Here is a 27,714-nt window from a genome sequence, read left to right on the forward strand (position 1 = left end):
ACCATCCTGGCTAATACGGTGAAACCCCGTCTCTACTAAAAATACAAAAACTAGCCGGGCGAGGTGGCGGGCGCCTGTAGTCCCAGCTACTTGGGAGGCTGAGGCAGGAGAATGGCGGAAACCCAGGAGGCGGAGCTTGCAGTGAGCTGAGATCTGGCCACTGCACTCCAGTCCGGGCGACAGAGCGAGACTCCGCCTCAAAAAAAAAAAAAAAAAAAAAAAAAAGAAAATTAATAAACCCAAATCATACGCTTTTCATGAGATTCTGAAAATAATTTAGTACATCTTTAACAAAAGAAAACAGATACTGAATATTATCCAAAAAATATTAAAATCTAAGCAGTAATTGAGAATCAACTTATAATTTCTTTTCTAAAAGAGCATTGCTTTCTGGCATTAAAAACAGAACATTAGCCAAGAAGGAGACGTAATCCTTGTACCAAAAATTGGATTATGCCCTCTGGAATTGTAAGTTAGCTATCCACAATTTGTTTAGAATGTATGCTCATTGCCTGTGTTTCTACTTTCAGCATTGCTGTGGAAATGCTTTTCATTTGAATTTCTCTGTTTCTGAAAATGCCACATTATTATACTATCGTAAACTGTAAATATCATGTATGGGAAACATATTTGAATGTTTGTTATTTAACATGCTGTGCACAGACAAGCCACACAGTCATCACATTGGGACCATTAGACATACAGAATTAAGGGCCCACATCAGATCTACTGAATCAAAATCTGAATTTTGGCAAAAATCTCCAAGTAATTTCAGTACATAGTACAGTTTTAGAAGCACTGCTTTAGCCACTTCCTAGTATTTAATCAGCCTTCTATATGAGTTAATAATTTCTCAGTAATTTCTTTTAGTTATTTATAAATTTAACTCAAGCTACCAAATACACTTGCCAAAAGAATGACATCACTACAGTTAATAAATGGAGATAATTGTCTCCGCAGGTTAAATGTCCTGTTAGGAAAAAAAAAAAAAAAAGCCATATTGAATGAAAAGAAATCTTAGAAAAACTGTGAAACAGACCTAGTTGATCTTTTGTGATCTGACACTATCCTCACCAATGTCCAGAACTCCCTCACAAATATCCATATTCCTTTAAAACACATTCCTTTCTGTATTACTTTTCTACATTGATTTTTTTTCTTTAAGAAGATTAATTTTGCCAAATTTTGTCATCTCAAAATGTTTTATTAAATATACTTTATATTTAAAACAAAATATTCTTTCTCTTTCTGATGTGTTTGTTTTATTATATATAAAAATTGCACACAAAAAATTACAAGAAATATGAAGTATTTTAAAATAACCATAGAACCACAAGAATCATCCATTTGAAAAGAAAGAAGCCCTATGCGCTTCTCCCCCAAAAGACACATTTTTTAAAACTTTCATTTTAGGTTCAGGGGTACATGTGCTGTTTTGTAAACTCATTTCACAGGGGCTTGATACACAGAATATTTTGTCACCTAAGTACTAAGCCTAGTACCCAATACTTACTTTTCTGTTCCTCTCCCTTCTCCCAAACTCTACTCTCTGGTAGGCCCCAGTGTCTCCTCTTACCCTCTTTGTGTTCATGTGTTCTTATCATTTAACTCCCACCTATAAATGAAAATATTTGGTATTTGTTTTTCTCTTCCTGTGTTAGTTTTCTAAGAATATTGGCCTCCAACTTCATCCACATTCCTGCAAAGAACATTATCTTTTTCATTTTTATGGCTGCATAGTATTCCATGTTGCATGTATACTACATTTTCTTTATCTAGTCTTCCACTAATGGGCATTTAAGTGTATTCTATGTCTTTGCTATTGCGAGTAGTGCTGTAATGAACGTACACATGCATGAGTCTTTATGACAGAAAAATTTATATTCCTTTGGGTATATACCAAGTAATGGGATTGTTGGGTTGAACGGTACTTCTGTTTTTAGGAATTGCCACACTGCTTCCCACAATGATTGAACTAATTTACCCTCCCATCAACAGTGTACAAGCATTTCCTTTTCTCTGAAACCTCACCAGCGTCTGTTTTTCATATGATTCTTGGCCACATATATGTCTTCTTTTGAAAAGTGTCTGTTCCTAAACTTTGCCCACTTTTTAATAGTGTTGTTTTTTTTTTTTTTTCCTTATAAATTTAAATTTCTTATAGAGGCTGAATATTAGATCATTGTCAGAGGCATAGTTTGCAAAAATCTTCTCCTGCTCTGTAGGTTGTCTGTTTACTCTGTTGATCATTTCTTTTGTTGTGCAGAAGCTCTTTATATTAATTAGACCTCATTTGCCAAATTTGGTTTTTGTTGTGATTTCTTTGGCATCTTCAACATGAAATCTTTGCCCATGCCTATGTCCTCACTGGTTGTCTCCCAGGGTTTTTATAGTTTTGGGTGTTACGTTTAAGTCTTTAATCCATCTTGAATTGATTTTTAATATGGTCTAAGGAAGGGGTCCAGTTTTAATCTGCATATGGTTAGCCAGTTATTCCAGCACCATTTATTGAATAGGGAGTCCTTTCCCCATTGCTTGTTTTTGTCAGCTTTGTAACAGATCAGATGGTTGTAGGTGTGTGGCCTTGTTTCTGGGTGATGTATTCTGTTCTTGGTTTTATATGTCTGTTTATGTACCAGTACCATGCTCTTTTGGTTACTGTAGCCCTATAGTGTAGTTTATAGTCAGGTAGCATGATGGTTCCTGCTTTATCCTTTTTGCTTAAGATTGCGTTGGCTATTTGGGCTCTTTTTTGGTTCCATATGAATTTTTAAATAGTTCCATATGAATTAAGCTAAATATGAGTTAGTTAAAAAGTTCCATAAGAATTTTTAAATGTGAAGAATGTTATTGGTAGTTTGATAAAAATAGTACTGAATCTGTAAACTGCTTGGGTCAATACGGCCATTTTAAGGATATCGGTTCTTCCTGTCTGTGAGTGTGGGATATTTTTCCAGTTGTTTGTGTCATCTCTGATTTCTTTGAGCAGTGTTCTGTAATTCTTTTTGTAAAGATCTTTCACTTTCCTGGGTAACTGTATTCCTAGGTTTTTTGTTTTTTTTTTTTTAATGGCAAATGTGAATGGGATTGTACTCCTGACTTGGCTTTTGGGTTGGGTGCTGTTTAGTGTATAAGGATGCTACTAATTTTTGTATATAATTTGGTATCTTGAGACTTTGCTGAAGTTGTTTATCAGCCTCAGGAGGTTTTGGGCTGAGACAATGGAATTTTCTAGATATAGGATCATGTCATTTGCAGAGACAGGTTGACATCCCCTCTTCCTATTTGGATGCCCTTTATTTCCTTTTCTTGCCTGATTGCTATGGCCAGGACTTCCAATACTGTGTTTGAATAGGAGTGGTGAGAGAGGGCATTCTTTTCTTGTGCTGGTTTTCAAGGGGAATGCTTTTGGCTTTTGCCCATTCATTATGATGTTGACTGTGGGTTTGTCACAGATGGCTCTCGTTATTTTGAGGTATATTCTGTCAATACCTAGTTTGTTGAGAGTTTTTCACATGAAGCAATGTTGAATTTTATCAAAAACCTTTTCTGCATTTATTGAAATAATCATGTGGTTTTTATCCTTAGTTCTGTTTATATGTTGAATCATGTGTATATTAAACCAATCTTACATCCCAGGGATAAAGCCTACTTATCATGGTGTATTGCTTTTTGATGTGCTGCTTGATTCCGTTTGCCAGTATTTTCTTGAGGATTTTTGCCTCAATGTTCACTACGGGTTTTGACCGGAAATTTTCTTTTTTTGTTATGTCTCTGTGGGGTTTTGGTATCAGGATGATGCTGGCCTCATAGAATTAATTGGGGAGGAGTCCCTCCTCTTCAATTTTTTGAAATAGTCTCAACAGGAATAGTACCAGTTCTTCTTTGTACATCTGGTAAAATTTGGCTGTGAATTCAACTGGTCCTGAGCTTTTTCGCTTGGTAGACTGTTTATTACAGATTCAAAGTTTGGAGCTTGTTATTGGTCTGTTCAGATATTTCATTTTTTCCTGGTTTAGTCTTGGGTTATGTGTCCAGAAAAGTATCCATTTCTTCTTCACCACATTGTTTTGTCACCATTGTGTGTGTGGTGGATATAGCTTTGCCTTCCCAGGCAGCATGCATATGCCTGTGCACACTGCCATGCCACTACTGCCAGAGTGAACGCAGCCCATCTTCCCTACTCCCAAGCCCCACCGCAGGACCCTTGTTGTCAGAGCATTCACAGGCATAGATTAAGAAAATGTGGCACATGTACACCATGGAATACTATGCAACCATAAAAAAGGATGAGTTCATGTCCTTTGTAGTGACATGGATAAAGCTGCAAACCATCATTCTGAGCAAACTATTGCAGGGACAGAAAACCAAACACTGCATGTTCTCACTCATAGGTGGGAACCGAACAATGAGGACACTTGGATACAGGGCGGGGAACATCTCACACTGGGGCCTGTCATGGGGTGGGGAAGTAGTGGAGGGTTAGCATTAGGAGAAATATCTAATGTAAATGACGAGTTAATGGGTGCAGCAAACCAACATGGCACATGTATACATATGTAACAAACCTGCATGTTGTGCACATGGACCCTAGAACTTAAAGTATAATAATAATAATAAAAGAAAATTTATAAAGAGGTTTCTGTGTTTGTCCAGAATAGTAAAACATTAATATCTCTTCATGAGTTAAATGTTAAACTTCTAGAATGTGTGACTTGAATTGCTGTAGATTATGTAGTGGCTATTTTTATCAGACATTAATACCTTTGTATTCATTATGCCATAAACATACTTTCCCATTGTTTGTAAGAAACTGTTGATAGAGATAGGGTAGAGACCTTCCTGATGGGCACAGGTTAATGTTATAATCAGTATGTTTTAGATATGGTAGAAAATATTTGGTTGGAAATTTGTTATTTAGTACACCTGGGCTGGGTGCAGTGCTTCCTGCCTGTAATCCCAGCACTTTGGGAGTCAAGGCAGGAGGATTGCTTGAGTCCAGGAGTTCAAGGCTGTAATGAGAGATGATCATACCACTTCACTCCAGCTGGGGTGACAGAGCATGACCCTGTCTCAGAAAAAAAAAAAAAAAGAAGAAGAACTTTACATGTGTGCCTTAAAAGACATACTGACTGAATCTAATTTGCCATCCTGAAAGAGAAAACCTTGGGCCATCTAGAAAACAGGCATACTCCCATTAAAATATTGTAGTACCAATTGGTTTGGAATGTGATTTTGCAGGTGGGTAAGGAACCTGTTTGGATGAACGGAGGCAAGATGGTGCACTTCCGGGTTCTTCATCCCCCCAACTTTTCCCGCCCGCGCGAAAATGCAGCCGGCAACCCGGGAAGGTGCAGACCAACTAGGCATGCGCCAGGTGATGTCAATCCGAAGAGACCAAGATTTACCTGGTCACACCTGCGGAACGCCCCCGACATGCCCGTGCCCCGCCTATCGCCCTCCCACTCCTAGAAAAGCCGCTCGGGACGAATGCCACGCACAGACTTCCCAGCTTCCCCACTGCGGTCGGGACTGTCGGAACTCCATCCGAGAGCTACACGGTCGACTCTGTGGGCCTCATTTGCCGGATGCCGACAGATCTCTCCCCACTCACCTTCTTCCCCTGAAGCTAGGTGACCAAAATAAACTTGCAATTTTGCTCCTACACTTGCCTACTCGCTGGTTCTTTTGTGCCCGCTCTGGTGGTCTTAGAAAAACAAGTCAGAACCTCAGTCCTCTAATGTCCTGTACAGCACTTAGACTCTTTCTGCATGATAAGCATCACAAGGAGAACAGCACACAAAATATGAAACTAGTTGCAAACATTCTTAGATGTAGTCCAGTGAGACAAAACACTTGCATAAGAAGTCAGGCAAAACAGATTTATCACTCAAAGATAGGCAGCAATGACAAACAGAGGCACATGCAGGGTGCTCCCAGGATCTGTCACCATGGTGCAACATGGTGCATGTGCAAATAAGACCTCACCCACCCTCACAGTAGTGAGTTAAATTATTTAATATTTTAGACAACTTAATCTAAATTATTACACTGCCTCTTTCCTAGTTATCTTTGTTTCTTTCAGCAAGGATAAGAATTAACAACTGTAGCACAGGTCTTGCAGTATATTTAAGAGCCTGATGGTATGATCTCAAGAAAATGTAGGCAATTGTTCCTAGTTCTAGTTCAGAGATGTCTGCTCAGGAAAATACCTGCAGCAGAATGTGTTATTATTTTAAACTAGAACGTACTGTTCTAATTATTACTTAAAATCCATGTTATGTCATCCTTTGCCTTACATTAAATAATACATGTTTTCATTTTTTTTAGATTGCTTTTTTCTTCCATTTCAAATCTGTCTTTGCTGCAAATTATAATAGAAAAGCTAAGGACTAATTAAATATTAAAATATCTAAATGTGATAATAATAAGAAATTATTACAAAGATAAGTGCAGAGTCTATAGAAATAATATAACCAAAACTGAAGAGAAACTTTTTTTTTTGAGACAGAGTCTTGCTCTATTGCCCAGGTTGGAGTGCAGTGGTATGATCACAGCTCACTGTAACCTCAAACTCCTAGGTTCAAGTAATCCTCCTGCCTCAGCCCCCTGAGCAGCTAAGACTACAGGCATGCTCCAGCATGCCCAGCTGTTTTATTATTAGTAGTATTATTGTAAAGATGAGGCCTTGCTTGTCTTGAACTCGTGGACTTAAGTGATCCTCCCACTCAGCTTCCCAAAGTGTTGAGATTACAGGCATGAGCCACCACACCCAGATTGAAAAAATAATAATTTTTGCTATAATCTCTAGAACCTGATATTTAAGAGCAGAAGAATAGGTTTTCATTTGTTGGAAACTAATATAAGAAATAAGTCTGAATGTGACAAGATATTTTTGTGCCATCACATTTTAACATAAGATGGAAAAAGAATGTCTTCTCACTTATTTAAATGTATGTCCTTGTTTTTTAGCTGACATTTCAAAACAACACAAATTTTTTTTTTTTCATTTCATTGAGTGCATTTGACTCTGCCTATATGGCAAAATTTAATTAGAAAATTAAATTAGAAAATTTAGGACATAAAAGAATCATTGATACACTAATATATGATCACCCATTTCATCACTTAGCAACTTCACTTTCTAATACCATCAACTCTATTTTTATCTATGCAAAGGAAACAAAGTGGAAATGATTTTTCCTAATACTTACAAAGAAAAGGCAATTTACTTTTGGTCTCTACAAATCTGATTTCTAAATACAGTCCTTTATGTACAAATCCTCAGATGAAAGGATCTATTATTTATTTATTATTGATTTACTTAGTCCGTAACTTACTGTTAGGCAATATACTAGATGCCACTGAAATAAAGACTAAGATGAAATCATTGCCCTCAAAAATTCTAAGCCAAGTGGGAGAGATAGACAAGTGCATTAGGAGGCACAAAACTGCATGTCCCTTTTGATCATGGGTATGGAAATGTTCCTATTAAAGGTGAAAGAAGTTGGGGGAGAAAAAAATGGTAGGGGACGACTTTATAGAGGAGGTGACGCTTAAGCTGATCCTTGAAGGATGAATAGGAGCTCCCCAGTAGAGCAATAAGAAAAAGGGACTTCCAGACTGATGAGGCTTTGTGATCACAAGCAGCTTAGCAAAGCTAGAATACGGTGTAAGTATAAGAGTATAGCGAAAGAGGACTCTGACAGTTGGCCCGATCCTGAAGGGCTTTGAATATCAAGGCAGAGAGGCTCATAAAAAATGGGCATTTTGGTTGGATTAAAGCAAGCAAGGGATATATTTGGGTTTTGGATAGAACCCTTTGTATTTCTGTGGAAGATGAATTTGAAAGGAACAATATTGGAGGCAGGGACATGAATTATGATTTACTGCAACCACACAAAGGAGAAACTGTTCAGCCAATGTCTAAACTAAAGAAGATAGACAGGACAAAGAGCATGGAATAGATCTGAATATGTCCAAGGAGGTAAAATAGGCAGAACCTAGAGACAGTTTGGATTTGAGCCATAAATGTGAGGTAGGATAAGTTTTTAGCTTATGTCATTGCAGTGGATTTACTGAATAATTATAGAAGACAAGGATGGGTTATTTTTGTTGTTGTTCTTACTTTTGTTTGTTATTTTTGTTTGAGAGTGACGAAAGAGAAAAATGGTAAGTTTAGTGATGTTCAGTAAGCAATCAGTAATACTTGTTTTCAGTGATGATTTTCAAAATATTTATCAATCAGTTCAACAGGCCAGTGGGGGAGAAGGTGTTTGTGCAGAGCCCTAGAGTCCCTGCAGTGTCAGGTATCAAGTCATTAGTTACTCGATTGTAGGGAGATTTGGGCCAAGACACTGTGGTGAGAGGGTGTGGTCATAGGGCTTAGTCAGAGACTGTTAACTAACTGATATAGAAGTGTTTCAAAATTTTAGCAACTATAATAGCCATAGGGTACATACAAGCTAAATATCATCCCCAAGCAAAGGGAGGAAAAAAATACCAAAATTTTTAAAAGCTGTAGTTCTTTCCTCATTTGAAGATAAAGGGGCAGAATATGCCTTTGGTGGAGAATGTTCATTTGAATGGGAGCACGTTAATGGGTATTTTATCTATGCAAAGGTATGTCTCAGGCCCAGGGCCATCCCCTGAAAGGTAGAGGTTTAGGCAAAAGTGAGATAAAATGCTTTGAAGAATAAAGCAAAAGACTTTTTCATATATTGAAAAAAAGATGTTTTGCCTCAAACGGGTATTTTGATACTAGAACATTTTCCACTTTCTCTAAGGGGAAATAAAAAAAGAACATAAAAAGGATGAGTGGGCCCCAGCACATTACGACTGACCATGTCTGGGTAGAGGGACAGTTGGCAGGGCACTTCAACAACAAAAAAAGGCCTCAGACAAAAGAGAAGCCATGATTTGATGGCCAATGAAAGCAAAGCAGAAGTTCCATACAATAAACAATGAGCAGCAATTTAGGTTCCCTCTGAGGATATTATAACTTGGGGAGGTACTAGGCTTCCTGAAGTGAGACAGGATGAAGGTGCAACCTATGGTTAAATGGATATTAAATGAGAAGTAAGAAAAAACTAGAAAAAACTCAGGAAACCTTGGGTATCATACAGATATGTAGTATTTAACATAGCTGTGGGATTTATAGGATTGAGTCTTGCAGTGAGAAGTCATCTTATAATTGAATATGGTTAAATAATTGAGAGTTTGAAGAATCAGGAGAACCGAGGATGAAACTGCCGAATGCTAGTATCTATGGAACAGATGGAGAAAGATTCACATTCAAGAAACACCAAGGAGTGAGTCTGAAATGCAGACGATTCAGTGACTGAATTTTTGAAGAAACTAAGAAAAAAAGATTTTGAACGTGTGCATGATCAGGGAAGTTAAGTAAGATAGGACTGGAAAGAATCAACAGTATTTGGTAATAAGGAAGCCATTAGCAAGCAATAAGAAAGGGCTCCTAGTGATGTACCGAGGACCTTAACCTATTTGTAGTGAGTTGAAGAAGGAAAGCACAATACAGATAATGAAATAGTAAATTTAGACCACATTCTTGCTAAACAGATGTAGGAAAAAAATGAATGACATAAGGCAAGAGCTAAAAAATTACTGGGTTAAGAGATGTATTTCTTTTAAGATGGGATAAAGCTAAACCTATTTATATTATGGAGAAAGCAATGAGGGAGCAAAGGAAAATGAAGGAGAGCAGAGGAAAAATAAAAAGTGATGGATGAGCTCAGAAGGATAGAGACTGATGGCAATCCAAACACAGTTAGGGGATGACATTGAGTAGGAAGAAGTAACTCTCCTCCACTGGTGCAATCTTTGTCTCTTTATCTCAAGTTTCATAGCTAGAAAACACAGATGTGTCAGCAAGTGAGACACTGCAAGAGTACACCTCTCAGTAAATCAATGTGTAATAACTGAAGTTCTTCTGCAGAATTTTAAAAATAGTTTTCAATATCTAAGGCAATACTTCATATGGAAGAGTTATTCCTCTAGGATACTATTTGAATAGTGATCATGTTTTAAGAATTAGTGTGTAAGTCAATCACCCACAATACTGCCATCAGTAGGATGATTATAGGTCATTTTATTTGTAGAGAGAAAACTCTAAGTTTCCCATCAAAAAAATAGCCATTTGTTTTTAAAAGGAAAAATTTCCATATAATTGATCCCCATAAGAATGGAGCTTGTGGGCCTGGCGCTGTGGCTCACACCTATAATCCAAACATATTGGGAGGCCGAGGTGGGTGGATCACCTGAGGTCAGGAGTTCAAGACCAGCCTGGCCAACATGGTGAGACCCCATCTCTACTAAAAACATAAACATTAGCCAGGTGTGGTGGCAAGCTCCTGTAATGCTAGCAACTCAGTAAGCAGAGACAAGAGAATCCCTTGAACCCGAGAGGCAGAGGTTGCAGTGAGCCGAGATTGTGCCACTATACTCCGGCCTGGGTAAGAGAGCAAGACTTCATCTAAAAAAAAAAAAAAAATCAAGAAGAGTTTGTATTTTTTTTTAATTTTAGCAATTATGTAGTTCTCAAAACCAGTAAGGTAAATGGCTGATTTGGGTTTATAAATCGCTAAATCATATCATCAAAAAGAAGCATATCCTAGTAGTTAAAAGAGTGAATTAGAAAACGAGACTGCCTAAGACATAGGATTGAATCCCTTTTCTTGAGCAAATTAGCAAATCTAAGTCTCAGTGCCTTCATCTGAAATAAGAGAATAAAAATCGTACTCATTTTACAAAATAGTTAACAGGTGTAATTATACACACATATATACACACACCCCTAAGTGTATATATATGTGTAACACGTGGAATAGCACCTGGCCTATAGCAAGTGTTTATGAGTATTTGTAATTTTTATAGTAAAATTGCATTTGGGGTAGCTAAGAAATTTATTTCTCACAGGTCACTGAGTTTCTTCACTGGAGATGTTCAAGAATCAGCTAGAAAATGAAATTATCCAATGACGTTTTCTAGAATTCACAAAAACTCTAAGATTTTGAGATTTTTATCATTTTCATGTTAAAGATAGAAAAAAATGTAGTGACAATCTTTATTAGACCCGAGACAAGCAGTAAGTAAATAAATCCAAAGGCTCCAGACCACCTACCTCATCATGATCAGCATAAGTTGGAAAATCAACTTAGATTTATTGTGTGTGTGCTAAGTGTGTTACAGAAAATACTACCGAAAGGAATTTGAACAGGTATCTGTTGTTAAAGTCAGTCACTGACAGTTTGTTATGCATCTGGTTGACCTCTTCTGAGGTAAACAAGCCATTGGAAATATGGAAACCCAATTCTGAATCTCCGTGGAGCCCTATGAGGCACACGGATGGATACAGAGTAGAGAAGTGTAGACCAAATAGGTGACATTTTGATAATACATTCTTTTGAAAGTGACATCAAGAAAAGGAGATCTTTACCAGCTGTGTCTTGGAATGTCAGTGTGGCACTTCGGGGACTCACTGAACTCTTTATCCGATTGAACTTTTAACCTTCATTGATCTAAAATTCTTGTTCTAAAACAAAACCAAGAAAAAACAAAGGTTGCCTTTCTCTCATAAATCCCTCAAGGAGAAACAGACATACAGTCATAAATTATTAATTTTCTGCCTTTGAAAAATGAAAAAAGTGGCATCTCGTACAATGTCTGCAACCTTATTATTGTTTAATTTTTTCTTCATATACTACCTTGGAATTATACTACAATGAGATTAGAAAGTCATACTCAGAAACCTAATGGATATTCAGGGGAGTGGAAAAGCACTGGCACACCTTGGAAAATAATTCACTTTTTAAATGCATATCGCAATTATAGTTTAATTACAATTTTTAAATGAAGGATAATCAGAATGTCACCCCTAATGATAATGGCCAATTGAATTGGAACATGGTTTTGTAAATAATCCCATTGGTTTCAAGCAAATACTAACGAACCACATTTTCCATCTTAAGTTGGAGCTTTTAGTGTCTTTCTTTTTCAAATTTTCAAAAATAAATTTCACTCTGTATATTGAAGGTATACAACATGATATTATAAGATATATATATATGTTAAGTCATATACATATATATGACCTAATGCTGCTGATAGGTTCTCAGAAACTGCAACTTTAATTGAAATTACATATAATTAAACCAATTTTACCAAAGATTAATTCATGTAAACAAGAATTAAGTTCCTATATATTTCTGGTCACAAAAACCAACAAACTTCTAAAAATACTTCTAATATTTAACATTGACACAACTGTGAGCTAAACATACATTTAGTAAAAACAAGTAAGATATTTATTTATCCAGTTATTCTAGCTCAAGATTTCGAGTGGCTGGAGCCACTCAAAATCCCAGCAGTGCAGTACACAAAGTGGAAACCCACTTTGGACAGGAAGCCTTACCATCACAGGATGCACTCATATACACACTCACACTCATTCAGACTGTGACAATTTAGACATACCAATGAACCTAACGTGTGTATCTTTGAGATGTGGGAGGAAACAGGAGAACCTGGAGAAAACCCATGCAAAATATTGGGAAAACATGCAGACTCCAAACAGACAGGATCCAAGGTCCAGAATCATCTTTTTTTCTCATCAACACTATACTAAAATGACTTGAATGGATAGGATGTTATTTGAGGACCTGCTGCATATAGTAAAGTGGTTACTAAAGTATAAGAAATCAACATATCCATCCTCTCACATAGTTACCAGTTTTTCCTTCTGTGGCAACAGTACTCTACTGTAGTACTGTAGTACAGAATCAGCTGTAATCTACTCATCTAGCAAAACTCCAGAATACAATATTCCATTATCAACTATAGTCCTCATTTGGGACATTAGATCTTTCAACTTGTTTGTCCTACATATTTGCTACTTTGTATCTTTTAACCTCCATCTCTCTATTTCTTCTGCTGACCTTAACCCTGAAAACCACTGTTTTATTTTCTGTCTCTATGTATTTGACTTCTTAAAGATTCTATATATTAGAAGAATTATGCATTTTTTTGTTGTTGTTGTTTTTGTTTTTGTTTTGTGTCTGGCTTATTTTACTGAGCATAATGTCCTCCAGGTTTATCCATGTTGTGGCAAATGGAAGAATTCCCTTCCTTTTGAAGGCTAAGTAATACTCGTGTGTGTGTGTGTGTGTGTATCAGTTTCTTTGCTCATTTGTCCATTGATAGACACCTAACTTGTTTCCATGTCTTAGCTATTGTGAATAGTGGTGCAATGAATAGAGTTCAGCTCTTTTAACAAGATGGTGATTTCATCTCAGAAGAGGGATAGCTGGATCATATGATGGTTCTATTTTTCATTTATTTAGGAATCTCCACACCATTTTCCACAATGGCTGCACCAATCCACATTCCCACCAAGAGTATACAAGCATTCCCTTTTCTCTACACACTTGTTCCCTTTAGTTTTTTTGATAATAGTCATTCTGACAGGTGTGAGAAAAATCTTGTAGTGGTTTTGATTTGCATTCCCCTGATGATGAGTATCGATGTCAAAACAAATCCCCAAATTCACAGGACACATGAGATTCTTAATAAGCATATGAAGTCATATCTATACAAATAGATGTCTGTTTCTGGAACACAGTTCAAAGGATAACGGTTTTCAATTAAACATTTTTCAAATCGACTTTATTATCTTTATTCTCACTAAAATGGATGAATCATGCCTTCTCTATCAAGAGGCAAATAGAAAACATATTTATAAATCAAATATTACATAAACGTTTAGTATGCAGAATATACAAATTCTGTAACTCTTAAAACTCAGCAACCAAAAGACAAATTATCAATTAAAAATGACAAAATACTTGAATAGACCATTTTTCCAAAGAAGATATAGAAATATCCAATAAAGCATGAAAAGATGAGAATACTGTTCTCAAGGTTTATCTATGCTGTAGCATGGACAAATACTTTGTTACTTTTTCTGACTGAATAATATTCCATTGTATGCATGTGCCGCAAAGAAAGACAAATGAGATAATTAAATTAAAAAGCTTCTGAACAACCAAAGAAATAATCAACAGAGTGAACAACTTGCAGAATGGAAGAAAATATTTGCAACTTATGTGTCCAACAAAAGACTAATATTCAGAATCTACAGGAAACTCAAACATCTCAACAACGACAAAAACCCAAATAAGCCCAATAAATAGTGAGCAAAGGACATGAAAAAGATATTTTTAAAGCCATGCAAGTAGCCAACAAGCATATGAAGAAATGTTCAACATCACTAGTCGTCAGAGAAATGCAAATTAAAATCATTATGAGGCTGGACACAGTGGCTCATGCCTATAATCCCAGCACTTTCGAAGGCAGATCGTTTGAGTCCAGGAGTTCAAGACCAGCCTGGCCAACATGGCAAAACTCCATTTCTAATAAAAATACAAAAAATAGCTAGGAATGGTGGTGTACACTTGTAGTCCCAGTTACTCAGGAAGCTGAGGCATGAGAATCGCTTGAACCCAGGAGGCGGAGGTTGCAGTAAGCCAAAATCACACCACCGCACTCTAGCACTCTAGCCTGGGCAACAGAGTGAGACTGTCTCAAAACAACAACAACAACAACAACAAAAGCCACTATGATATACCCTCCAATACCAGTTAGAATGGCTGTTATTAGAAAGTAAAAAAAATACCAATTGTTGCTGAGGATGTGGAGAAAAGGAAACACACACTGTGGGAATGTAAATTAGTATGACCATTATGGAAAACAGTATGGAGATTTCTTAAAGAACTAAAAATAGAGCTACCATGCTACCGTTTGATCCAACAATCCCATTACTGGTATCTACCCAAAGGAAAAGAAATCATTATACCAAAAAAGATACTTGCACTCATGCTTACTCCAGCACTATTCACAATAACAAAAATATGTAATTAACCCAAATTCCCATCCATAAATGATTGAATAAAGAAAATGTGACATATATATGTGTATATATATATATATATATATACACCATAAAACACTACTCAGTCATTAAAAACAAAAAGGAATAAAAGCATGTATTTTCCAACAACATGAATGGAACTAGGAGCCATTATCCTAAGCAAAATTAACTTAGAAGTCAAATGCTGCATATTCTTATTTATAAGTGGGAGCTAAACAATGTGTACACATGGACATAAAGAAGGGAATGATAGACTTTAGAGACTTGAAAGGGTGGGAAGATGGAAAGGGGGTGAGGAATGAGAAGTTATTTAATTGGTACAATGTACATTATTTGAGTGATGGCTATACTAAAAGCCCAGATTTCACTGCTATGCAATATATTGATCTAACAAAATAGTACTTGTACCACCTAAATCTATATTTTTAATAAATTTCTCTTCTGGACATTTCATATAAATGAAATAGTACACTATGTGCACCTTTGTGTCTGGCTCCTTTTCCTTAATATAATGATCTCAAGGTTTATCCAAACTGAGCATGTGTCAATACTTTATTCCTTATATAGCTGAATAATATTACACTGTATGAATACCACCTCTTTATTCACTCATCCATTAATAGACATTTGGATTGTTTCCATTTTGGGGGCCAGTATGAGTAACACTGCTACCAGCATTCCTGTACAAGTGTTTGGGGGGTATATGTTTTTATTCCTCTTGAGGATATATCTAGGACTGGAATTGCTCGATTATAGGATAACTCTACACTTAATATCTTGAGGAACTGTCAAACTGTTTTCCAAAGTGCCTGCACCATTTTACATTTCTCAGTTTAATAATTCAGCTTCTCTCTGTGTGTTCTAATTCTCATATGCAAAATCAGTAGAAGGTTTTCCTCTACTCCTCTTTATTAGGGTTTCACCAAAACTCCAGGCTTAAGATTATGGAATTGGAGGGAAATGATTATTTGAAAGGGCAAAATAGCGATTAAATGGAGCTGTAGCAAAATAAGGTTACATTACTTGGCTAAGTTAATTGAAAGACATAGAAGTCTGTACTTGACATATGCAGATGTAATCAGAATCATGTTTATGTGCACACAGGTACAATGATTGATTATTTTAAAATCTTAGGAGTTGTATTTCAGGAAATGGCTATTCTACTTTTAATTGACTGGAGAAAACATTCTTGAGCCTGTGAGATTAACTATTTAAATGATAGAAGGCAGAGTGTTTGGCACGCTTGAAAAGCACTGGTTCAGGAGAAAACCTGGAAATTTGAGATCATTAAAAGCAAACATCAAGGAGTTCAGAAGAACCATAAACACACGGACATAAAGATTTAAAGTAGAATCTTGGTCCAAATTTGTAGGGCATTTGGGAAGCCACTATAAAAGTGTGAAGTAAGCAGGTGACAAGGTTAAAGCAGAGGTCAAATTAATGATTTAACAGCAGTTTTGAGAAATGACTGGAGTCAGGCAGGACTATAGTCTGCCAGTGAAATGATATTACACCAGGCCAGATGGAAGATGCTGGCTGTGAGGCTTGGCCGCTGATATGCTTGGTTAGGAGAATGATTGATAAGAGTCTATATCTTGCTAAAAAGCTGATTGGAAACTGTTTACAGTAGAACAGAAAATGGACACTTGTGAAGACTAGTCTTTGGTCCTCTATTGTATTCATCTGTTACACAGATTGATGAGAAAAGAAAAGAAAATCAATTTAGATGATTAAAGAAACTCTCTCCTTCCAGCTATCCCGACTGGGTCTGTTGTCTCCAAACATACTTGGTGATAGGAATTACCTGGCAGCAACAAGAAAATATCTTTCACTAAACAGAAGGTTTTTCAAAGACCATTCAGTCAAGCAAACAGCTACCTCATTAACCAAACTGGGAAAGATTCCAAATGTTTACAAAATAACTATATTCAACACCTACAGGCACATCTCAAGCTTCTTTCATGGGCATTCTCCCCTTTTAGCTGCAGGAAAGCAGCCCACCATTTTCCTAAGTAGCATTTTAGCACACTTTTGTTTTTTATTTCAGACAAAGCATGATGGACAGTGATAAAAGCAAATTATATATTAATTCCCTCCACCAAAAACAAGTAAATAAAAAAGATGCTTTCAGATGATTCATGCTTCCATTGAGACTGGGGTATGAATTCTGAAAGATTCGTTTGAATGAGTTCATCTTTTGTTTAGTTATGTATGCGAGCTGAACCAGTAGGATTGCAGAAGACATATAATTACCATGTCTATTCCGATTCTAAAAATCACTTTAAATCTTTTCTGCAAGTAATGATTTCAAAAAGCAACATCCTGGTACTATTCAGTTCCAGGCCCTTTCACCTAAGTATACACACACACACACACACACACACACATACACACACACACACACAAATACAGTTGCTTAATATTTTTGTAGCAATTAAGAGAATTAACCAAGACAAGCCTTTGTCCGGGATCCCCTTCCTCTCCACTTAAAGCCAACAGTTTATTTTGTGTACACACTAATTCTTACGTTCTTAGTGACTTCCAATTTTCTCTTCTTTCAGGGTGTTAATAGATCAGAAAACCACCCATAACTTCATGCTTCAGATGTTTCCATTCAATTCACCATCAAAATACACTTGCCCTTGGCTTTAATTCTTCCGAGCTTTGTTTTCTGAAAGGGATCTATCCTAGTATTCAGATGTATTTATTCTCTAAGATTGTTGTTTTATCTCATCACCCCTCCGAGAGAATGTATTTAAATCAGAACAGTAACCTTCTGTTGATACTGTCTTAGCTCAAAGACAGAATTCTGACTGTGGGAGTACCAAGCCCTGTGGCACACCACTTTGGAAATACTCTGAGCAAAACATAGGCAACTGCCTATTGCACCTTTGCATCAGACTGCCTCAGGCCCAGAGAATAAATGCACATGTGTAGCAAATCTCAAAAGAGCAAACCCTAAGAGGCTAAGTCACAGAAGTCGTTCATCACAACATTAGGTAATTCTTGAGCCTTAGGATGATTGATGTGTTTAATTTAAACTGGCCTAGGTACACAAGATATGTCCCTGAAGTGGTAATAGGGTGAGGGGGTGAGATGGGGGAAGAGATTTTAAAAGAAAGCAGTTTACTCCTTCAAGCTTTTCTGCGTACATGTCTTTTAACAAAGCCAACAAGAAAGTGTTTTAATTGCCACCATATTATAGAATTATATCCTGTTCTCTGGTTTTCTCCTGTACTTGTGAGGTAAACGCTGTCTTGTCTTATTTCGTAAGAAGTTCATTTTTATAAGTAATAATGCCTTTAATAAGAAACTTATTTTAGTGTGCTGTGACAGTGGAATACAAAGTCATATAGATCAGTTAAAGTCCCACTCATGATGTGTTAAAAAGATGCCTGCTGAAGTAATGGTATTTATCCTGATGGGCTTAGCTTTGGTCTTTCTCTTTAAGGGAACATAAAGGGAAATTACTAAATTGGACACCTAATACAACAACAAAGCATATTATATAGTATGACTTTCTGAACTTCATTGCTAATTAAAAAGATTTTGTGTATTTTTAATTTAATATTACCTATATTGGGTAGTAGGATAGGACTATTTTAGATATGACTATATGTCAAACTCCAGTATTAAATTTTGGTGCACATATGAAATATCTAAGTAGCTTTGATATGGGGAATTCCTTAGATTGGTCTGATTTACTAGGCCAAAAACTACATTAAATTATGTAAATAAGATGGTGAGATGCTTTGGACTTTATAGTTGAAGTATGCAAATTGGTATGAACAAAAAGAATTTCACACATAAAAATACAACTATAACATGTATTTATTTCTATGGAGAAAAATTATGAGTATTTTTAAGGCATTTTACAAGAGATCTATTATAGACTGAATGTTTGTGGTCCCCCAAAATTTACATGTTGAAATCTTCACCCTCGACGGGAAGGTGTTAGGAGGCGAGACCTTTTCGAGGCAGTTAGGTCCTGAGGGTGGAGCCTTCATGATAGAATCAGTGCTCTTATGAGAACAAACATGATGCGTAGTGTCCTTATAAAAAGGAACCAGCTTCCTTTCTTTTCTCGGCCATCTGAGGATACAAGGAGAAGATGTTTATCTGCAAACCAAAAAGCAGGCCCTCACCAGACACAGGATCTGCAAGCACTGTGATCTTGGGCTTCCCTGACTCCAGAACTGGAAGAAATAACTTTCTGTTGATTAAGCCACCCAGTCTCTGATATTCTGTTTCGGCAGCCCAAACTGACTAAGACAAGATTATTATACAATCACGAAGATGAGGAAAAGTCTCCCTGATAAAGTGTAATCAGAGCAAGCTCTGAACGATGCTTAGCAGCTATGTAGGTTGAAGGAAGAGTACCATAAGTGGTTAAAAATTGATGGAAGAGGACCCAAATGGGAAAGTGTGGTGCATTTGAGGCAATGGCAAAAGAGGCCAATGACTTGAGAATAGTGTACTCAGGAGGGAATTATGAAAGGTGAGAATAAAAATATATAGCCAGAAAGCAAATCATGGAAGGCCTTATAGGCTATAATAAATTTTTTCTCTTATGGTTACTGAAAAATGATTAAAATGTTTTAATCATGATATGGCATGGGTATCTACGCTCATACTCTCCTGGTTCACCTATGAAGAATGGTTGCCAATTGGGCCAGAGTCAAAATAGGAAGGTTAATGAAAAGGTTATTGTATTAATCCAGATAAAGGGTTATAGCTTCAACTTCGATGGCATGGCAAACTCTAGTTCCCTCTAGAGAATAGACCATTTTAGGAAATATTCAAGAAGCAATGCAAACAGTATTTAATGAATGATGAGTGAAGAAGATGGAGGTTTCAGAGAAAATACACAGGTTTTGTCCTGTACAAGTGGATGGATGTGGTGTCATTTGCTGAAATAAAGAACATCAGAGGGGAATATAGTTTTCTGAGTAAGCCAGTCAACTCAATTTTCATCATAATCATATTGAAGTTCCTTTGAGACATCCAAAGGCAGAACATATAAATCTGGAGCTTACAAAATAAATTGGGGCTAGAGAGATCAACTAAAGCTCCTTGGCATGTAGATGGCAAGAATCCCATGAACATGGAGAGAAGAGAATCTAAGATGGAATTTAAAGAAACTAAATATTTAGAGGCTGTATGAAAAGCTGAGCTGGCAAGAAAGACTGATTAAGAGATTTCATGTAACACTGCTATGCCTTTTAAAGAGCTTTCTGAATGGAGTAAAAGCTGTGAAAATACAAAATATAAGGGATTGAAACAGTAACTTGTAGTACTATTAAGATAGGATGGAAAATAAAGGGTAGATGAGTTTTTGTTCAACTTAATGAGCAGAGAGCACACTTATTGGAGAAGAAAAAAAGATGGTGGATCAAAAACAAATGAAAATTAAGTTTTTCTTCTTATGATGAACCTCAGAAATGTTCAGTGACACAATAAGAATGGAAAATCCCTATAAGATGAAAAATCTGCTTGCTAATTGTATGGCTTTTAGAGTCTTGGGGTAGGTGTTACAGCAGATCAAAACGTAAGTACCAAAGATGTCACTTAGTCTTAAAGAGACCATCGAAATTAAGGCATTCCATGGATATTCTGCGTCAATTGAAGTTATATTTGTTTTCATTTTCCTGCCCTTTGCTTGATCTCCTATATTCTTAGGGCTAATAGTTCGCCAAGTTTTCTGGCAGGAGTGATAATCTTGTATGAATTCATTCAGAGCAAACCTTCAAGTGAGCTACATGTTTCAGCCAAGCTGACCCTCCTGGAATTCACTGTTCTCCATCTTCCAACTGGATTAGGTGCTCTTTAACCTGTCATATCAATGTACGACTGGATTTCTGGAATTTATCTTTACCAGCACCTTAGGAATTTTCTTTGTGTTTTGTTGTTTTTGTTTGTTTGTTTTTTTTTTTTTTTTTTTTTTTTTTTTTGAGACGGAGTCTTGCTCTGCCGCCCAGGCTGGAGTGCAGTGGCCGGCTCTCAGCTCACTGCAAGCTCCGCCTCCCGGGTTCACGCCATTCTCCTGTCTCAGCCTCCCGAGTAGCTGGGACTACAGGCGCCCGCCTCGTCGCCCGCTAGTTTTTTGTATTTTTTAGTAGAGACGGGGTTCACCATATTAGCCAGGATGGTCTCGATCTCCTGACCTCGTGATCCGCCCGTCTCGGCCTCCCAAAGTGCTGGGATTACAGGCTTGAGCCACCGCGCCCGGCCTGTTTGTTTTGTTTTTTTAGACAGAGTCTTGCTCTGTCACCCAGGCTGGAATGCAGTGGCGCCACCACGGGGCTCACTGCAACCTCTGCCTCGGTGGTTCAAGCAATTCTTCTGCCTCAGCCTCCTGAGTAGCTGGGACTACAGGTGCCTGCCACCACCCCCAGCTAATTTTTGTGTTTTTAGTAGAGACGGGGTTTCACCATGTTGGTCAGCGTTGTCTTGAACTCCTGACCTCATGATTAGCCCACCTCGGCCTCCAAAAGTTCCCGGGATTACAGGCATGAGCCACCGCACCCAGCCTTGTGTTTTCTTAAATGCCATGTTGTCTCATTTCTTGATTTTCTTTATTGTTTTAGTGGAAGATCTCATCCAGTAGTTTTCTAAAATACAAAGAATATATGGAAGGTAAAATTTTTAAACTTTATATATCTGAAAACATGTTTGTTCTACAGTTGCACTTAACTGATAGGTTATTAAAGCATCCTAAATTGGAAATTACTTTTTGTCATAACTATGAAAACATTGCCTCATTATCTTTGAATTTTTGGTATTGCTATTGCTAAGTCTGATGCCATTCTGATTTTTCTTTTCTTTCCTATGGAGTCTGTTTTCTTTTGTCCATATGAAACAAATTGGAATTCTTTCCTCATAGCCAATGTTTTGAAATTTTATGCTATTGACTCTTGGTGAAAATCATCTCTGTCCGCTGTGCTAAACAATTATGCACTTTTTGCTATTACATTATGCACTTAGTTCTGGGTAATTTTTTTTGTTACATCTTTGTTAATTTTTCTTAATCTCCAATCTCTTTCTTTGAAATATCCATTATATAAATATTGGACTTTGGGGGCTAATTTTTAATTATCTTTTGTTGCAATATTTAATACTTTATATATCTCTGTCTTTTTGTTCTATTTTATGGAAGATTTCATTAACCTTATATTCCAACCTTAAATGCTGTAATAATTTAACTTTATAAGATTATCATTCAGATAATATTATTCGGTTAATTTTTTTCTGTTGTCTTCTGCATCTTGTTTATTCTCCAAGGATATTTTACATATATATTTCATTTTATATATTTTAAGAATATTATTTCTATACTAATAATCTTTCTTTGAAGCTTTCTCTAATTTTTTGGTGATCCTCGGCTATTCATTAATATTGTTAAGGATGAGGTCAATTGTGAGCCTCTAATGGTTTAGTATGAGTTGAAGAATGGGCGTCAGTGTAGAAAGAGCAGGAAAGGAGCTCACTGTGTTGGGGCCATTCTTTTTCTTTAAACAGTTCATTTATCCTGAGATAATATCTGCAATGTCCTGCTCAGTTGCTATGAACTGGGCTGCCAAAACACTGGGAACAGAGTGAAAAAAGGCAAATGTGCTACTCTCTGCTTTGTATGTGCAGTTAATTCCTATATGCAATATGGCATCCCTGATCTCTGCGTATTTTTCCAGGAGTCAGAGTCCTTCTGGCAGGAGTCTCTCAAGAGAGTATACTTTCTGCTTTTAGAGTGTGGAAGTGTAATTACCTGAACACAGGTGGTTAGAGAGAAAATTGTCCTTATATAGACTTTCTGCCAGTTTATCTGTTTTCAAGACACCTTGTACCTTTACTTTCACTGGTATTTTGTGCCCCCAACTTCTAAGCCTATTTCTCTAACACACTCTTAATAGACATAACTTAGCTACTCTAGAATTTCTAATTGACATCCTTTTCCACATTCATAAACACCAAAAGAAAAAACATGCAAATTCTTCGTATAAGTCAGTCTTACTTGAGGTATTGCTCCTCACAAGAGGGCATTAGCTGCGGGGATCCACCCACAGACCCTGACTCAAAGGATGGATGAATAAATGTACACTGACACACAGACATTCTGTTTTGCCAGTCCTACTGAATGCCTGACCGCCTACACACCAAGAGAGATTTGTCACTGCGGGTAGGCCTTGATCAGCTGGGGAGACTCGCATTTATTCACTAAGATTAGTTAACAAAAGCTTGAGTCAACACCATGAGAAGGTAATTGACATTGTGGACTTGCCCAGCAAAAAGCACACATCAGAGGCTCCTCTTAAGACCACATGAGTAAACAAGCTAACTAGATAACTTTCCCATATCCCGCTGTTTACTACTCTAATCTATTTAACTAAGGTAATGGGACCAGGCCACCTTCGTCCCCATCTATTACCGAAGTCATGTGAAAACCCTCGGGCCTTCCAAAAGGGTTTTGTGGCTATCATAACTAATATTTTTCCCATCAGCCTGATTGAATCCCAACACTTACCCTTATGAGTTTTTGCTTATTTATTCCTTTACTGGTCATTCCATTAAGTTTAACAAAAACTCTTGATAGTTCTTTACATGAGAATATTTTAAATATAGGTTACATCTGAGAGAAACAAGAAATGGGGAAAGGATTCCCTATTTAATAAATGTTGCTGGGAAAATTGGCTAGCCATAAGTAGAAAGCTGAAACTGGATCCTTTCCTTACTCCTTATACGAAGATTAATTCAAGATGGATTAGAGACTTAAATGTTAGATCTAATACCATAAAAACCCTAGAAGAAAACCTAGGTAGTACCATTCAGGACATAGGCATGGGCAAGGACTTCATGTCTAAAACACCAAAAGCAACGGCAGCAAAAGCCAAAATTGACAAATGGGATCTAATTAAACTAAAGAGTTTCTGCACAGCAAAAGAAACTACCATCAGAGTGAACAGGCAACCTACAGAATGGGAGAACATTTTTGCAATCTACTCATCTGACAAAGGACTAATATCCAGAATCTACAAAGAACTCAAACAAATATACAAGAAAAAAACAAACAACCCCATCAAAAAGTGGGCAAAGGATATGAACAGACATTTCTCAAAAGAAGACATGCATACAGCCAACAGACACATGAAAAAATGCTCATCATCACTGGCCATCAGAGAAATGCAAATCAAAACCACAATGAGCTACCATCTCACACCAGTTAGAATGGCAATCATTAAAAAGTCAGGAAACAACATGTGCTGGAGAGGATGTGGAGAAATAGGAACACTTTTACACTGTTGGTGGGATTGTAAACTAGTTCAACCATTATGGAAAACAGTATGGTAATTCCTCAAGGATCTAGAACTAGATGTACCATATGACCCAGCCATCCCACTACTGGGTATATACCCAAAGGATTATAAATTATGCTGCTATAAAGACACATGCACACGTATGTTTATTGCGGCACTATTCACAATAGCAAAGACTTGGAATCAACCCAAATGTCCATCAGTGACAGACTGGATTAAGAATACGTGGCACATATACACCATGGAATACTATGCAGCCATAAAAAAGGATGAGTTTGCATCCTTTGTAGGGACATGGATGCAGCTGGAAACTATCATTCTCAGCAAACTATCACAAGAACAGAAAACCAAACACCGCATGTTCTCACTCATAGGTGGGAACTGAACAATGAGATCACTTGGACTCGGGAAGGGGAACATCGCACACCAGGGCCTTTCATGGGGAGGGGGAGGGGGCAGGGATTGCATTGGGAGTTATACCTGATATAAATGATGAATTGATGGGTGCTGACGAGTTGATGGGTGCAGCACACCAACATGGCACAAGTATACATAAGTAACAAACCTGCACGTTATGCACATGTACCCTAGAACTTAAAGTATAATAAAAAAAAAAAAGTCTTGCTCAATGTCTCCTCTATTTCCAGGACCATTCTGCTCAATGACTAATCAGTGCAAAGGTATAAAGACTCAGTCTCTTCAGTGCAACTCAGGACAAATCTGATGAGATTTTCCAGCTTGAGTTGAGGCTTTTGTTGGGTTTGCAGCGCTGGCCATCCCCTACCTCTATCCAATACTGCTTGCTTCCTTTCTCTTCCATAGGTATTACTCCCAAGAAGACCCCCTTATAAAGGACTGCATTCTAATCTGCATCTTGGAGACTATTTCTGAAAAGATTCAATCTGCAAATCTTGTTCTCTCTACCATGAAAACATTCTGCATTATCTTTACCCCTGCTAGAAAAGTACAGAGTATATCAGCAATCTCCTTTTGCAAACTGATATCCCAACTAAAAGTAAGATTAAAGTCTCCCTTTCTTGAATGCACTTGTAATTTCTATGGATGATTTGCCTGAAGCTCTTCTTACTTGGCTTGGCAGTGTGATGCAAAACTTCCCCCTTCTCCTTGCCATCTCGAGTGCTTCATCAGTCCTCTGCATTTCATATTTTTACACTCATTCATGCCTCCAAAATCACATTCAAATTCTTCAAAAAGACTCCTCATTTGGCTACACTCTCAGCATGGCACCAAGACAGTCCATGTGCAGTCAGCCATCTAACAAAAGAACAAGATCTAATGCCCATTCTACAAGGTATGTTCTGTCTCTAAGAGTGTTTTTCTCGGTGCCTTCCCTCACTTGACTTGGAGAGTGCCCTACCTCTCTACCATAGCAGTTACCTCCTTTGTAAGGACTCACTGAAAGAAGATTGGATCATAAAATTTTGGAGATTATCTGTTAATTTTAGTTATTTGTGGCTTCTTTATTTTTTGCACATAAATATTCTGTATTTGACTATTATGCTACTAATGTTACTGGAAAGTTTGGGGTGTTTTCTCTTCATCTCTGCTACACTTTGCAAATAAAATTAAATCAACATATAGTTTTACTACATTTCATAATGCTAATAAAAACTGCTGGCAGTCTTTGCTTTCGGGGTGGTTTTACTAGTTTCCTAATGAGTTCATTGAGTCACTACTTTAACTCAAGGGTTCGGTTGTAATTATGACCAGACACTGTAAGATAGCTAGCCAAGGTCAGGAGTGCATTTTTCTCATGGATCAGAGTTCCCTATTGGAAGATAAATAGCCACTGATATCATTAATATCATAGTGCAGCCTTTTGAACTAACTATGCATCTTATAAAACCTAGGTCTTCCACATCTCACCGAGCCCCAAATAGAAATGATAGCATGAGTCGTTGCTAAGAGTGGGATTTGCGGAAATGACTGAAATGATATGGTTTACAAACTTACAACATTATACCTCATTACATCAAAATCTTCCATCTTCCAAACCACCAAGCAGAAGTTCATCCATTACCTATTCATACTATGTATGCTTTAATGCTTACATAAAAACAAAGTAATACAATAGTCTATCTTCCTTTAGCTTCAGACTAGATATGTTATGTTCCCAAAAACATTGCCTAATTAAATGAATTTTTTCTCTCTGTTTTAAATATATGTATTTGCTTAAATCTTTTATCATGTTTTTGGTGTTCTTCCTTTTCTGAAGTTCATTTCAATAATACTATTCTTTAATCTTATTTATCTGCTTAAAAATATTCCACCTTACTGATGAGATTCCAAAGTTTCTTTCACATCATTTGTAAAATGTGTCCCAGTAGGTAGCAGTCAAATAGACAAGATCATTCAAGCCTTTTTCAATTAGTTAAGAAACTTTTGATGCATCACATTTATCTTTCTCAGTGAACAAAATATCTTAGAAATATTTTCTTCAGGTCAAAGGGCAAATTTAGCATAATAGCTAGCCAAATTTTTATATAATTAAATCATATGGGAATTGAGGCCTTCTATTACTTTAGTTGCATATGATACGAGTAGTGCTTGCTAAATCATGACCCACTGAGAATGGAAAATAATTGAGAAAGTGACCTTGGCACATTAGAAAAGGAAACATGGAGGCTTTTGACAGCATAAAATAATATAATTACAAGTAGGGTAAAGTTCAGAGGGAAAAAAACACCTATAATTGTATAGAAAAACTAAAGGTAGCTAACTCTGCTCTCACATTATTGGGTAAGGATTTTGGGTTCCAGTATGTGGCACACTATATTTTAAATGATTTATAAAAAATAAATATGTGCAATACTAAACAAGTAGCTTAGACATTTGGAAACGATATTTTCCATGATTATCAGCAATTAAACTTTTAAAAAGTATATAGAGCCATTAGGTGAGCAACAATACCAGTCACGCTGCTGGGACAGAATAAAAGAGAAACATTTTCCAAAGGTTAGGTTTGATGTAACTATCAGCTGCATAGTGAATTTAATGCAACTATGTATTAGTGGAGTTAGACACATCCAGGTTTAAGTTTCTGTCCTGTCATTTATATGCTAGCTGATGACCTTGTGCAAAATACATACCTCTCTGTGCCAGTTTTCTGATTTACAAAATGGTGTCAAGTATTGGACTCTTATCAAAATTAAATTAGAAAATGTATATAGAACAGTTCAGGGATAGTACATAGTAAGTATTAAATGTGATGCTATTTTATCAGTAACTTTTGAGAATATGGATGGTTGGAATTAGACTGAATTTCCAAGAGTGTTTTAAGTCATACAACCCTGTAAGAAGATTCTGAAGCATAGAGGTGACACTCAAGACAAGAAAGAAGCAAATAGTTTTTATTCTTCCCTGCATCTTTTCTTTCTCTATCTTCAATAACAACTTTGGGTGGCTTTTAGGAAATTCCTCTCTGAGGAACTAAAATTTGCG

The sequence above is a fragment of the Trachypithecus francoisi genome, unplaced genomic scaffold, assembly GCF_009764315.1.
Source record: "Trachypithecus francoisi isolate TF-2019V2 unplaced genomic scaffold, Tfra_2.0 Lachesis_group2, whole genome shotgun sequence".
Lineage (NCBI taxonomy): Eukaryota > Metazoa > Chordata > Mammalia > Primates > Cercopithecidae > Trachypithecus > Trachypithecus francoisi.